Source organism: Papaver somniferum, unplaced genomic scaffold (genome assembly GCF_003573695.1).
Source record: "Papaver somniferum cultivar HN1 unplaced genomic scaffold, ASM357369v1 unplaced-scaffold_19, whole genome shotgun sequence".
NCBI lineage: Eukaryota > Viridiplantae > Streptophyta > Magnoliopsida > Ranunculales > Papaveraceae > Papaver > Papaver somniferum.
This window is the reverse complement of record NW_020628818.1, coordinates 15,145,789-15,159,362: the sequence shown is the minus strand read 5'-3', so window position 1 is coordinate 15,159,362 and position 13,574 is coordinate 15,145,789. Positions and strand designations below refer to the sequence as shown.

General features: G+C 35.1%; 1 long non-coding RNA gene, 1 other non-coding gene and 1 pseudogene across 2 annotated transcripts; 2 read left to right on the top strand and 1 right to left on the bottom strand.

Moving 5' to 3' along the window:
- The first annotated feature begins 340 nt into the window (after nt 1–340).
- On the top strand, nt 341–7,012 carry LOC113338578 (annotated as a pseudogene).
- A 472-nt stretch (nt 7,013–7,484) lies between these two features.
- LOC113338229 lies at nt 7,485–8,082 on the top strand. The gene is made up of 2 exons (XR_003354679.1): nt 7,485–7,654; nt 7,870–8,082. It is a non-coding gene; the product is annotated as an uncharacterized LOC113338229 (long non-coding RNA).
- A 4,164-nt stretch (nt 8,083–12,246) lies between these two features.
- Nucleotides 12,247–12,329, bottom strand: LOC113339148. The gene has a single exon (XR_003354978.1). It is a non-coding gene; the product is annotated as a small nucleolar RNA U31b (small nucleolar RNA).
- Between the last annotated feature and the right edge of the window lie 1,245 nt (nt 12,330–13,574).

The window sequence follows — 13,574 nt, the reverse complement described above, 5'->3', positions numbered from 1 at the left end:
TCTTATAATCAATTGTTTTTGAGGTAAAAGGTTCTTCACAGTGGGGCATTAGTACTACATGACAAACATGATGTTGCCGGAGTCAAGATACCTCATATGCCAGAATTGCTCCCATTAAATATCAATGCTGCTCAATTATTTCAATTTATATAGTTAAAATGTAACCGAAAAGACTAGTATATTGCAGAGTCGGTCAATAGTACTTATCATTGCAATGCTCTTATCAATAATTCATAAGATTCTTCAGAAAGTGACTTGCTAAAATGGCACTAGTTATCTTCCCTTTAAATATCAATAAGCTTCTTATAGTTTTCAGCTCACTTAAAGAGTTTAAGCCTTCTAAGAAGAATTTAAGATATGGCGGTTACTGCTGCTGGTGGTGGAGGTTTCTGCAAAGCAGATATTATACCTTTTGCGGGACAAGTTGTTCGAGGAAGATGGTTCATGATGTTTGCTTCATTTATCATTATGGGCAGTGCTGGAGGTACTTTTCTCTTTGGAATTTACTCGAAAGAGATTAAAAAATCGCTTGGTTATGATCAGAAGACCCTTAATTTGATTGGTTCTTTCAAGGACCTTGGAACTTCTATTGGGGTTGTTGCTGGTTTGCTTGCAGAGGTAACAACGCCTTGGTTTGTTCTTCTTGTTGGTGCTGCTCTGAACTTTACTGGTTACTTTATGTTGTGGCTTTCCGTTGCCGGTAAGGTAGCGAAACCCCCTGTCTGGCAGATGTGTTTGTACATTTGCATGGGTGCTAATTCTCAGAACTTTGTCAACACGAGCGTTCTAGTCACTTGTGTCAAAAACTTTCCTGAGAATAGAGGAGACATGATGGGTCTTTTGAAGGGATTCTCCGGCTTAAGTGCAGCTGTCATGACTCAGGTCTACTTAGCCATATACGGTAACGATCCTAAATCTCTAATCCTCTTTATCGGTTGGCTTCCTTCCGTTTTGTCGATCTTCTTTGTGTACTCTATCCGGTTGATGAAAGTTGTTCGAAGTACAAATGAGAGGAGAGTTTTCATAAAATATCTGTTCGTATCGACTGCATTAGCTGTATTTATAATGGTTATAATCATAATTCAGAAACAGAAGCCTTTCTCCCATGGTGGATATGTTGCAAGTGCAAGTGTTGTTTGTTTCTTGCATCTTCTGCCGCTTGGGATAACAATTCAAGAAGAGCTTAATATTTGGAATTTAAAGAAAGAAATCTTAAATTCCACACCTACAGAAGTTATAACAACGAAGAAAGCTGTAGATATGAAAAGTTCTTCAGTGGAAGCAGAAAATCCCAAACAACTAGAAGTTTCTTGCTTTTCAAACATTTTCAATCCTCCAGAGAGAGGAGAAGATTACACAATATTGCGCATTAGTAAGCTTTGACATGCTATTGCTTTTCGTTGCGACTTTTAGTGGAATGGGAACCAGTTTCACAGCAATTGATAACTTGGGTCAGATTGGAGAGTCCTTAGGATACCCAGACCGTGCCATAAGTACATTTGTTTCTCTTGTAAGGATCTGGAACTATGTTGGAAGAGTTTTCCGTATGCATAAGATGTTATGCAGTCAATATTGGATCTGCATAAGATGTTATGCAGTTAACTAAAACAGATTAAAGAAGAAACACAGTTTAACGTGGTTCGGCTATAGCCTACGTCCACGGGAGAAGAATGATTAGGGTTTCTTATTATCAATGGAGGTTTTACAAGAAGTGTATATATATATCCTATACATGCCACATATTCGTATAGATAGCAACATATCTAGAGAATATTTTCTTGCAGTGTAAGCCAATCATAAATAGAGAAACCAAATATTCTCCTTTGTTCCAACACTCCCCCTCAAGTTGGTGCGAAGATATCAATGGAGCCCAACTTGGATAGAATTCCATTGAATTGCTTGACAGGTAAACCCTTAGTAAAAACATCTGCCAGTTGTTGATGACTACGAACGAAGGGAGTGCATATTACTTTGGCCAATACCTTTTCTCTAACAAAATGACAATCCACTTCTATGTGCTTTGTACGCTCATGAAAGGTGGGATTTGATGCGATTTGCATCGCTGCTTGATTGTCACAAAACATCTTAGCTGGCTGAGGTGACAGAAAACCCAAATCTTTAAGTAATGCTCGCAGCCAAACAATCTCACAAGTTGTTGAAGCCATGGCTCTGTATTCTGCTTCAGCACTTGATCGAGAAACAACATTTTGTTTCTTGCTTCTCCATGTAACCAGATTACCACCAAAGAATATGCAGTACCCTGTTGTTGATTTACGATCAACTGGACATCCAGCATAATCAGCATCTGAATATGCTGTTATACAGTAGCTAGAAATTGAATAGGCTTCATTCTTTGTCATCAAAACTCCTCTTCCTGGTGATCCTTTTAAATACTGTAGAATCCTAGTTACTGCATTTAGATGTTTAACACGAGGTGTATGCATATAACGACTGACTAAGCTTACTGCATGTGCTATGTCAGGTCTGGTAACAGTGAGATAAATTAACTTGCCTACTAACCTTTGATATGACCCAATATCACTTAACACATCACCATCATTATCAAGTTTGTTGCCAATTTCTGTAGGAGTATCACAAGGCTTTACTCCCATTTTTCCTGTAGCCTTCAGCAGGTCCAACACATATTTTCTTTGATTCAGAAAAATACCCTTCTTTGAGTAAGCAACTTCTAATCCCAGGAAATACTTCAGTATTCCTAAATCCTTGATGTCAAATCTGGAATGAAGCATTGCTTTAAGATTTCTAATTTCTTGTTGATTGTCTCCTGTAATCACAAGGTCATCAACATACACTAGAACTATAGTTGTACCAAGATTACTTCTTTTAATAGACAAGGAAGAATCGGCAGAGCTCCTTTTGAACTTATTCTGGATGAGTACTGAACTTAGCTTTGCATACCATGTACGTGGTGATTGCTTTAAACCATATATTGCCTTCTTAAGCTTGCAAACCATATTGCTCTCTCCTTCTCGAGGGTGTCCAGGTGGTATACTCATATACACCTCTTCTTCTAGATCACCTTGTAAGAATGCATTCTTCACATCCATTTGAAACAATTTCCAATCTTTATTAACTGCAAGAGACATAAGAATACGAAAAGTATTCATCTTTGCAACTGGTGCAAAAGTTTATGTGTAGTCTTCTCCATATCTCTGAGTAAAACCTCTTGCCACTAATCTTGCCTTATAACGCTTAACAGTTCCATCACTTCTGTATTTAATTTTGTACACCCATCTACATCCAACAGTCTTCTTCCCGGGAGGCAACTTGACAATACTGTATGTATTATTTACATCTAAGGCACGTAACTCATTCTCCATTGGTGCCCTCCATTTTGGATTAGACTTTGCTTCATTATAGTTTTTAGGTTCTTGATGACTGGATATAGCACTTAGAAATGCAGAGTGTGAAGAACCTACATGGTCATAAGTTAAATGTGCTTGTATAGGATACGCAGCGGAATGATATGTAAAGAAATCTTTGTATTTATCTGGAGCCTTCTTCTCACGACTTGAGGTTCTGACAATTGGTACCACTGGTTGTGGAACCATAACCTCAGTTTCTGGAACTTGATGCGGCACATCTTGTAGTCCTGTATTATCATCATTAACATTAACATTATTGTCTGAAGCTTCTTCATGAACTGCTTCATTATGCACATCCAATACTGCAGTAGGTAAGTCCACCAACTCTACCTCATCACCATTATCTCTTTGGGAATCTGTTGCAGTAGGTATCTCATTAATAACTGGAAGTGGGGCCAAATCTGTATAACACTCCCCTGAGACCGACTGCCAGAATCACACTGAAAATAAGCCATTGTTTCATCAAACACAACATCACGAGAAATCTGTAGCTTTCTAGTGGGTGGATGATAAAAAATATATCCTTTCTTTGTAGAAGAGTAACCAAAGATCACACACTTAGTTTCCCGTGAATCCAGTTTATCACGATGCTTTGCCTGTAAATGTACATAACACACACAAACGAAAACTCTAAGATGAGAAATGTCAGGCTGATGATGTTTTAAAACCTCTAATGGAGATTTGAACTCAAGCACACGACTAGGCAGACGATTGATCAAGTAAGTGGCCATCAGAGAACCATGAGACCAAAATTTCTTTGGAACATGCATCTGAATCATAAGAGCACGGGTTGTTTCCAGAATATGACGGAGTTTCCTTTCAGCAACACCATTTTGCTGTGAAGTACCAACACAGCTATTTTGATGGATAATACCATGAGTACGCAAATAACCTGGAAGAGGGCCTTTGACAAACTCAGTGCCATTATCGGATCTAAAAATTTTAACCTGTGCATCAAATTGGTTGCGGATCATACAATGCAAATCCACAAATACAGATGAAACTTCAGTTTTGGATTTGAGTAAATAGATCCATGTAGCACGTGACCAATCATCTATAAAGATAACGAAATATTTATACCCATCATAAGCATCAATCGGAGCAGGACCCCATAAATCAGAATGAATTAATTCAAAAGGCATTGTAGCTCGAGTCATAGAGTTAGAAAATGGAAAACGAGATTGTTTAGAAAACTGGCAAACATCACAGACTTGAGACTGAACAGAAAAATGGGAAAAATCCTAGACAAAACACGAATGGAAGGATGTCCAAGTCGTTGATGATAAAGAAACTGCGGAGTTGATCTGTGAGTGAGACATGCCATGTCACTAGAGCGTAACAGGTACAATCCATGAGAAAAGATGCCTCTACCAATCGTCTTCTTCGTCTTTCGATCCTGAAAGATGACCGAGGTAGGGGTAAATGTAACATCACAATTCAGAGAATTAGTGATTTGACCAACATATAACAATTGAGTAGGAAACGAGGGAACAACAAGTGCATTAGATGGCGGACAATCTGGAAAAAAATGCACTTTCCCACTGCCCAGCACAGGAGCAGTAGAGCCATTAGCAACAGACACATTTTTATGAGAGCTGCGAATAAATGCATGAACTGACGAAGGATCATTTGCCATATGATCTGTAGCTCCTGAATCAATAATCCAAATGTGACGGTTGGAAACAGGCGTAGTAAGAAAGGCTAGCAGGTTACCTGAAGTATGGTTGGCCTTGCGCTCATTCTTATTACTCAACTGGTGAAAGAAATCCTTCAACTGGTCTATGGTAAAGGATGAATTGTCAGCTACAGCAGCTCGAGCAAGCTTATTTTTGTCAAAATTAGCTTTAAGATGAGGATAAATATCCCAACAACGATCCTTGGTGTGACCAGTTTTATTACAATGATCACAATGAAAAACTTCTCTCTTACCCTTAGCACGAGAAGTCTTGTCCTTATCAAATGGCATGGCTCTCGTTTATCATCTCTGGAGCTCAGAAGAGCACTGGATTCAGCAGCATCCAGGTCTACAATGCTTTTAGAAACAGGATTCATAACTTTCTTGCGTGTCTCTTCACGTTGCACAGTCGCACAACACTAGACAAACTTGGCAATTCAGCACTCATGAGAATAGTGCTTCTAAGAGATTCATACTCTGATGAGGCTACTGAGCACATCAAAAATTTATCCTCCTCAACCCTCTTTAAGAGAATTTTGGCATCAGTTGTATGAGGACGATATGTATCCAGTTCATCCCACTTCCTTTTTAAATAACCAAAATGCTCAGTAAAACTTTTCGTACCTTGTGCAGCCTCAGCAATCTCACGCTTCAGCTCAAACACCCGAGCAGCATTATTCCGTAAGCCATACAGACTAGCAACAGACTTCCACAAATCCTTTGCAGATTCTGAAAACGAGAAAATTTCCGAAATATGTGGTTCCATCGACTGGAGAAGCCACGTGCGAACCAGTTGATCATCAGCAATCCAATCTTCATACTTTGGATCTTTAGCATCTGGACAAGTACTATTCTCACCAATATACCCAGACTTTCTTTTACCCCCAAGAGCAAGAGCAGCAGCCCTAGACCAGCTGACATCATTCAGCAAGACAGAGGTTAAACGCAAACTAGTATTATGATCTGATTGTGCCATAGTAAACACACAGAGAAACGAAACTTGATTACAGATAAACGGCCAGGATCGTTAACGATCCCCTGATACCATGTTGGTATGCATAAGATGTTATGCAGTATGCATAAGATGTTATGCAGTCAATATTGGATCTGCATAAGATGTTATGCAGTTAACTAAAACAGATTAAAGAAGAAACACAGTTTAACGTGGTTCGGCTATAGCCTACGTCCACGGGAGAAGAATGATTAGGGTTTCTTATTATCAATGGAGGTTTTACAAGAAGTGTATATATATATCCTATACATGCCACATATTCGTATAGATAGCAACATATCTAGAGAATATTTTCTTGCAGTGTAAGCCAATCATAAATAGAGAAACCAAATATTCTCCTTTGTTCCAACAAGAGTTTGTGCAGGTTTTATCTCTGAAATTCTTCTGAGGAAGTGGAAGATTCCTAGAACACTTGTCATGGCTTTCGTGCTTCTCCTCTCGTGTGTTGGGTTCTTATTCATTGCACTCCCATTTCCCGGTGCTCTCTACATCGCTTCAGTGATCCTCGGCTTTTGTTTAGGAGCTGAGGCTTTGTTTATTCTCACAATCATTTCTGAACTCTTTGGTCTGAAACACTATTCAACCTTGTTCAATTGTGGGGTACTGGCGATCCCCATTGGATCTTACGTATTCAATGTAAAAGTTGCAGGGGTGATTTACGACAACGAAGCTATGAAACAGATTGAGGGATTCGGTAGCAATTCAGCCAAGGGGTTGACTTGCATTGGAACACCATGTTATAAATCAACTTTTCTGATTATGGCAGCGGTTGCTTTCATTGGTACCCTTGCTTCACTTATTTTAGCATTAAAAACTCGTAAATTCTACCAAGGAGATATATATAAGAAGTACAGAGAAGATGCTGTCGCGAATTCAGATGAAACTGAAATTGAATTGTCTTGTCTAATGCTGATAATTCCAAAACTAAACCTTGCATAATTTGGCTTATCTCGGCATATTTTGTGGAAATTTGGAACCTTGCATTTAAGGACTACCCTAATTTTGTCTTTCCGTTTGGGTCATTACTTTTTGAGTTTGTTTTCTTGTTTCTTAACCAACTTTTATTGGATACAATGAACAAGACAAATGCTTGTATCACGAATTCAGTGTATATGGTGGTCGAGATCCAACTAGCTACAAAAATGATGTGATTTTTTTGGAGTTTTGACACTAAGAATGGTGCACTTCTCAACCTAGCACTATCATAAGTGGATTTTGTCCTAATCAGTGAGTCTTTTCAATTTCACAACTTTAAGCACAAATTTGTGTCAGAAGTTGCTTGGCATTGCAACCATAGAAAAAGTTATGATTTGATACCAAATTAGGCAATTACTCCGTTGGAGAACCACAGTTACAATAAAGAGGATCTCTTTGGATCTTATGCCATTCCCTACAAGTTTGACATTTGAAATTGATTCATTGAACGACAATAGTCAAAAAATGTCATCACAAGTTTAGATGAAAACTATCCTCCCACTTCACCTAGTTTTTTGCATATGTTGAACCAAAAAATGCACTTGTCAATCGATTAGTTTCAATTGTCAATCCACTAAGTATGCCGCCATCTTATGACGTGATGCAGTAAGTTATGGATCGCATTATTATTTTTTTTTAATCGCATTATCTCAGGAGTATGGTTAGTTACAGTCCTCCCTAACAAGAAATCCTAATTTTTTTTTAATCAAGTGATTTTTGATATCAGTGTTTTATGTATTTATTGAACTTGATTTTAAACCATAATATTATATCAAACCTGGGTTTGTAATTAGATTCTTTTTATGTTTTTATTTGTTCAGCAGAGGTGGTGCCGGTGGTGGCGGCGGAGCTGTTGATGCTGGTGTTAATGAATTGAAGGTGGGGTTGGGGATGATCATCAAGAACAGAAAAGGAAAAAACAAAGCAACTGCGGAAGAACAGTAACTGTAACAATTGAAATTACACGATTGATTTACTAATATTTTCATTTGATTACTATCAGGAAAAGAAGTTTATGCTTGAGTTTCTCTAAAGTTTTAGTCTTGAATTACAATTGCAGAGGTTTTGATTACCCATGCATGTGCGGTGGTGTACTCTTAGATTCAATGAATATGATATAAGTTTGATCGGTATTTTCTGAAAATGTCATATATTCTCTTCTTAATTTCTAACAAATAATACATATGGTGGAGACGGTGTAGATGGTGGTGGTGGTGGCGGTGGCGTAGATGACGGTGGTAGTGGTGTTGATCAATGATCATGGTCAAGTGGAGCGGCGGCGGTAATAATCGTGTTACGTTTTATAATGGTGGTGGAGCGGTTGTGGTAATAAATCATGTTGTTTAGTGGAGGTGGTATTGGTGGCGGCGGTGGAAGTGGTGTGTTAGCTGATGGAGGTAATGAGGTGCATGTGGTGCCAGTACGGTGGAGGCGATGCTGTTAGTGGCAGTGACGGAAAGATTAATGGTGTTCAAGGAAGAGAGTAGTATTTTGTTAGAGAAAGGACTATGGAGTGAGTGTTTTTAACACTCATTCACTGCCAAATTGAGTGAGAGAGTGAGTGAAAGAGTGTTTTTTGACCATGGGAGCTTAAAAAAGACACTAAACGGCTCATCTTTATCCGTTTGGAGAGAAAAATTCTCTCCAAGCGGCTTAACATTTGCCTCCTCTCGTACTTTTTTTTTTAATAATAAACCCTAATTGTGGATCCCACATCTAAGAGTTTTAAAAATATGTTTGAGAGGCAGATTTTCAGCCGCTCAATGTGTTTTTTCTCCAAACGACTGATTTTTAGCCGCTCAGTCTTCCCTTTCACCCACTCGTTGACCCCAATGAGTGTATGAGTGATTATTGATGAATGAGTGGGTATTCTCACTCCATAGTAGAACCTAATTTGAGTAAATCCAGTGACAATCATTCATATTGAATGAGAACACTCACTCCATAGCCCTTGCTCTTAGAATAATGTTTCATTGAAATAAACACGGAGGGGTATTTTGGTATTATCAAGTGCACATGACCACTAAAAAGACCCATTTTCTTTATTATAGTAAGATGTTTACTCAATTAATTTAATCAAATAATATTTACATCTAATTAAATAGATAAGTGCTAATAAATCAAGGGTGGTTTTTCCATTACGAGAGAGATATTCTCTATATATAAAAAGAGATTTTTCGAGCGACGTCGTTAATTGGAGCTTCTTGTTAATTCTGGCCCCACCACTTCTTTGTTTTTGGTAATATTTTAAAAAAAATTATCAGTAGTATTTGGGAAAAATATTTTTAACTCACAAATATATATCTTGGCCAATAACAAACAAAAATAATTATTATCTTTAACAACTATAAATCTTTAAAAAAATCTCACAACATTATAAATTATATATACTAGAATATATTGAATTCTAATTATTCTAATTATAACTAAATTGAAATTCTTAAATAAAAATAAAATCACATCAAAATATACACTGTTCATCATGATTTCATCAAGAATAATTGATCGATCACAAAATTAAAAAAAATCCAATGTCCATCGTTCGATTACACTTTGTTAATTAATTAATCCTAATTACAATTTAAATCTATTAATAGTTAAACTGATTCTAATTGCAATTTACAATTAAAATTCTGATAAAAAAACTTGAAACAAATTTAGATCAGCAATTAAAGTACAAAATCAAAATACACGGAGTTGTGAATACTAACAAGTTAATCGTTGCGCGCTTTCTTTTCCAAAAAAAAAAACCCAATTGTCAATTCTATCAAGTAATTGAAATACAAAATCATTAAAAATAAAATCGTGATGGACACATTAATGAAAATAAGAAAAACTATGAGAACGAAAGGAAAAAACGTTAGTAAAAACTGCGATAGACGCAAGTTTCAATATTATTTTCTTATTATTGCTCATTTCATAAAAACAAATATAAAATAATAATAATAACAACAAATTTTTCCTTATTGGGTAAAATAAGAGCAATGTTTTTATGACTATCCAAAAATATGATGGCTATCCATAAATATAAAATTGTATAAATGTTTTGAAGTGAACAAGAAATATTATTTATTCGAGAATATTGTGATATTATTGCAAATTTACTTAATATTGCTAATTTAGAAAATATTGAGTGCACTAAAAAGATATGTTAAGTAGATATAATTGGAAAAACTTTAATACAATAGTTTCGAATTTTATATATTGTGATTTTCATGTCTTGAGATTGCCAAATAACATAAGGAGTAAATACATCAAGTCAAAAGTATAGGAATTTTGGATATTTTTAGACGTTGAATTATATCATATCCAAAATAAATTTTATTTATTTATGGGTTTAGTTATTGGTGTCACTATATAAAAGCATTCGATCAAAATGCCAAATCCAGTTTTTCCCTTCGCTTCTCTTTTTTAATTGTTTTTTTCTTTTTGATCTATGTTTTGTTGTCTGATTTGCATCTATTTTGTTTTGCAGAAATTCTTTGACAATGCAAATGTTATTTTAATAGGATACATAATGATGTTTGCATGGAAAAATTGTCATAATCTCTTTGTCTCTATTAAATTTTGGTGCATTCATCGAAAAATTGGTATAATTTCTTTGCCTTTTTTAATTCTTGGTGTATATATATGTATTGCAGGAACTAAATCTATCTATTAGTCAAAATAAACAACCCCAAAAGGACCCAAAAAAACGACATGCGATGAGAGAGAGCCACCACCAAATGTTCTTTCTTCTTATCCTTCTTATTTTTGGCATTTTGATGTGGAGCCATCACATAGGTGATTCTCAAGACCATATTTTGATGTGTTTTTAAGCGACCAACAAGATTGTTTGATGGTTAGTGGCTTGTAGATATTGTTTCATGGATTGTGCTAATATGAACATAAATTGTTTTTTAGACAAATATATTGCAACTAATAAATTTGGATATCCAAAAATCTAATATTGTTTTCCATAAATAAAAATAAAATAAAATTGAAAAATTTCTATTAGTAAAAGATGCTCAATATTTTTTAGCCAAATATATAAAGATGCTCAATATTTTTTAGACAAATATGTAGCAACGAGTAAATTTGGGAATCCAAAATATGATATCGGCGGATATTGTTTTCTTATACAAGATTTCTTATGGAATTTCTAGAGTAAGGGTGTAAATATTTCTCCGGAATTTCTTGGTCTGGCGAATCTCTATATAAAACGTTTGAAAAGAAGCAAAATCATGGTATATGTTCTTCATTATTGATTTTGTTCTAATGATTTTTGGATTGGTTTTATTTTGCATTAACAATCTTTGATTTTTGCTATTGGTAAACTCAAACCCTTTTATTTTTTGGATCTTTATTTATTTGAATACAAGCCCTAACTCTTTTGTTTTATTGTTTTATTTTGCAGGTACGCTTTTTCTTTGCACTTGATGAACAACAAAATTCTACCGGTGAACCCTAATTCTTTTGGTTTACTTATCTAATTGTTTTTCTTATTTTTTTTTCGCAGGAATTTTTATTGTTATAAGGGTTTCTTGACGTACAACTTGAGTTCTAATGCTTGCTGAAAAATCATGGGAAAATCTCACGGTAAAGAATTATACTTCTGTTGTCACTAATATCCATTATTTAAAAATTATATTCATTTCCTTTTATTACTCTGCTATTCAACACAGTTATTGCAGCTTCTAAAATTTTCATTCTTATGGAGATACTCAATCCAATGATTGTAGAAAAACCTCACAGAGTTGTTGTCAATGCAATCATTATAATATTTTCATTCTTTGTTATTATTTATATTCTTACTTGGTTGTTTATGTTCTTGAATCTTTTTGGTGGTTGCTGCCAAAGGATATTTAAACTACAATGGCTTATATGGTTACATAGTGAAGGTTTATGATGGATATATTTAGCGGATGATCGACTACAGTGTATTAACCATTTTATACCAATTTCCTCCTGTTTACTTGACACCATAAATTAATTGATCAAAAAAACAACAACAATGCATTAGTGCTATTGTCCTTGCTTAAAGATGGAGTGTCAACCATGCTACTTCCTCTTTTTTTTGAAGCATCATGCTACTTCCGAAATTTTTTTTCTTTGTTTTGATTGGGAAAATTACAAGTACTCTCACAATTTACGTGCGTAACCAAAATATGTGAGACAAAATATAAAGAATTGGAAAAAGGATAAGTATAGTTATGTTTTAATCGGACAAGATCGTAGTCAATCACCATCTAGCATCATTGATGCATGTAAGACTGGGGAGACAATATCTGTCATCATATTTAAGTCAAAGTTGATTAGGAAACCATATTTAACTCACCGTAACATGCATATGCACCATTGCAAGCACAAAATTCTACATACGCCATTGTTATTAATTAAATTTCTTCGCATAACTTTTACATGTATTTAATATTTTAAATAAAAACATACAATAACAGCCTTGCCCTATGAGTTTACATCCTTGCCGTTTGAGCTTATAAATGAGAATGCCAGGAATGAAACCTATGTACGTCCCAAATTGTTTTCTCTATCGATCTCAGATTGGTTACTAAATAATAATTATGTCTTGATTTGTTTACAAGGGTGCATCCCTTTTATCATTTCCTGTTTCTAGCGTACGAAACTCAAGCTCTTCTTTATCTCTGTTATATTTGTTCCATCCAAGATCTTCACAACTACAGTAAAAACTCCATATATTAATAAACTTGGGACTTCATAAAATTATTAATATATGGAGTTTATTAATATAGGGAGGTATACCCAAAAAAAGTTGCTCGACAAGAAGCTTTAAACATGCTTGACAAATTGGAAATATTTTAGCTTCAACAAGAAGGTGCACATAGTAACGATGTCTTAAGCATATGTAAATCAAAAGATGCGATAACTATCTAAAAAATTACATCCTTTTCTCAAACAACTATAGATACATATTTTTATTTATCTTAAATTTTGGTGTAACAAGATCTATAATATTCAAATTATATGGAGGTAAATTCCTTATGATGGGACTAAAAAAATCTATAAGTATTAAAATGTGAAGTTTATCACTATCTATAACTGGCCCAAGTTGGGACCATGATTTTTTATTAATATATAGAGTATCAATATATGGAGTTTTTACTATATATGAAAAAATAAATAATCAAGCCCTTCTTTGGTTTCCATGGGCGAATATACTTTCAAATGAATTATTCTTGAGGAATGTGGTTAGTAGAGGTTGATTCAAAAATAACCACAACTCTTAAAGAGGACAAAAGCTTCAATCCAGCACCCTATAAATACGGAGCATGCCCTATATGTTTGTTCCTCAGTGGTGTTAGATGATTAGTAAAAGGTTATTTGAGGCTTGAATAGACAATGACTAAGAGGTCCAGAGGAGTCACTGACATTCACTTCGTTAAATCAACAAGTACTAAAGATTATACGTGCAAAACATATCGAAGACAATGCTCTCCGAATATCTTACTCTACCTACAAGATCCATCAGATATGTAGAGGTCTTAATTATAACCATGAACTAAAACTA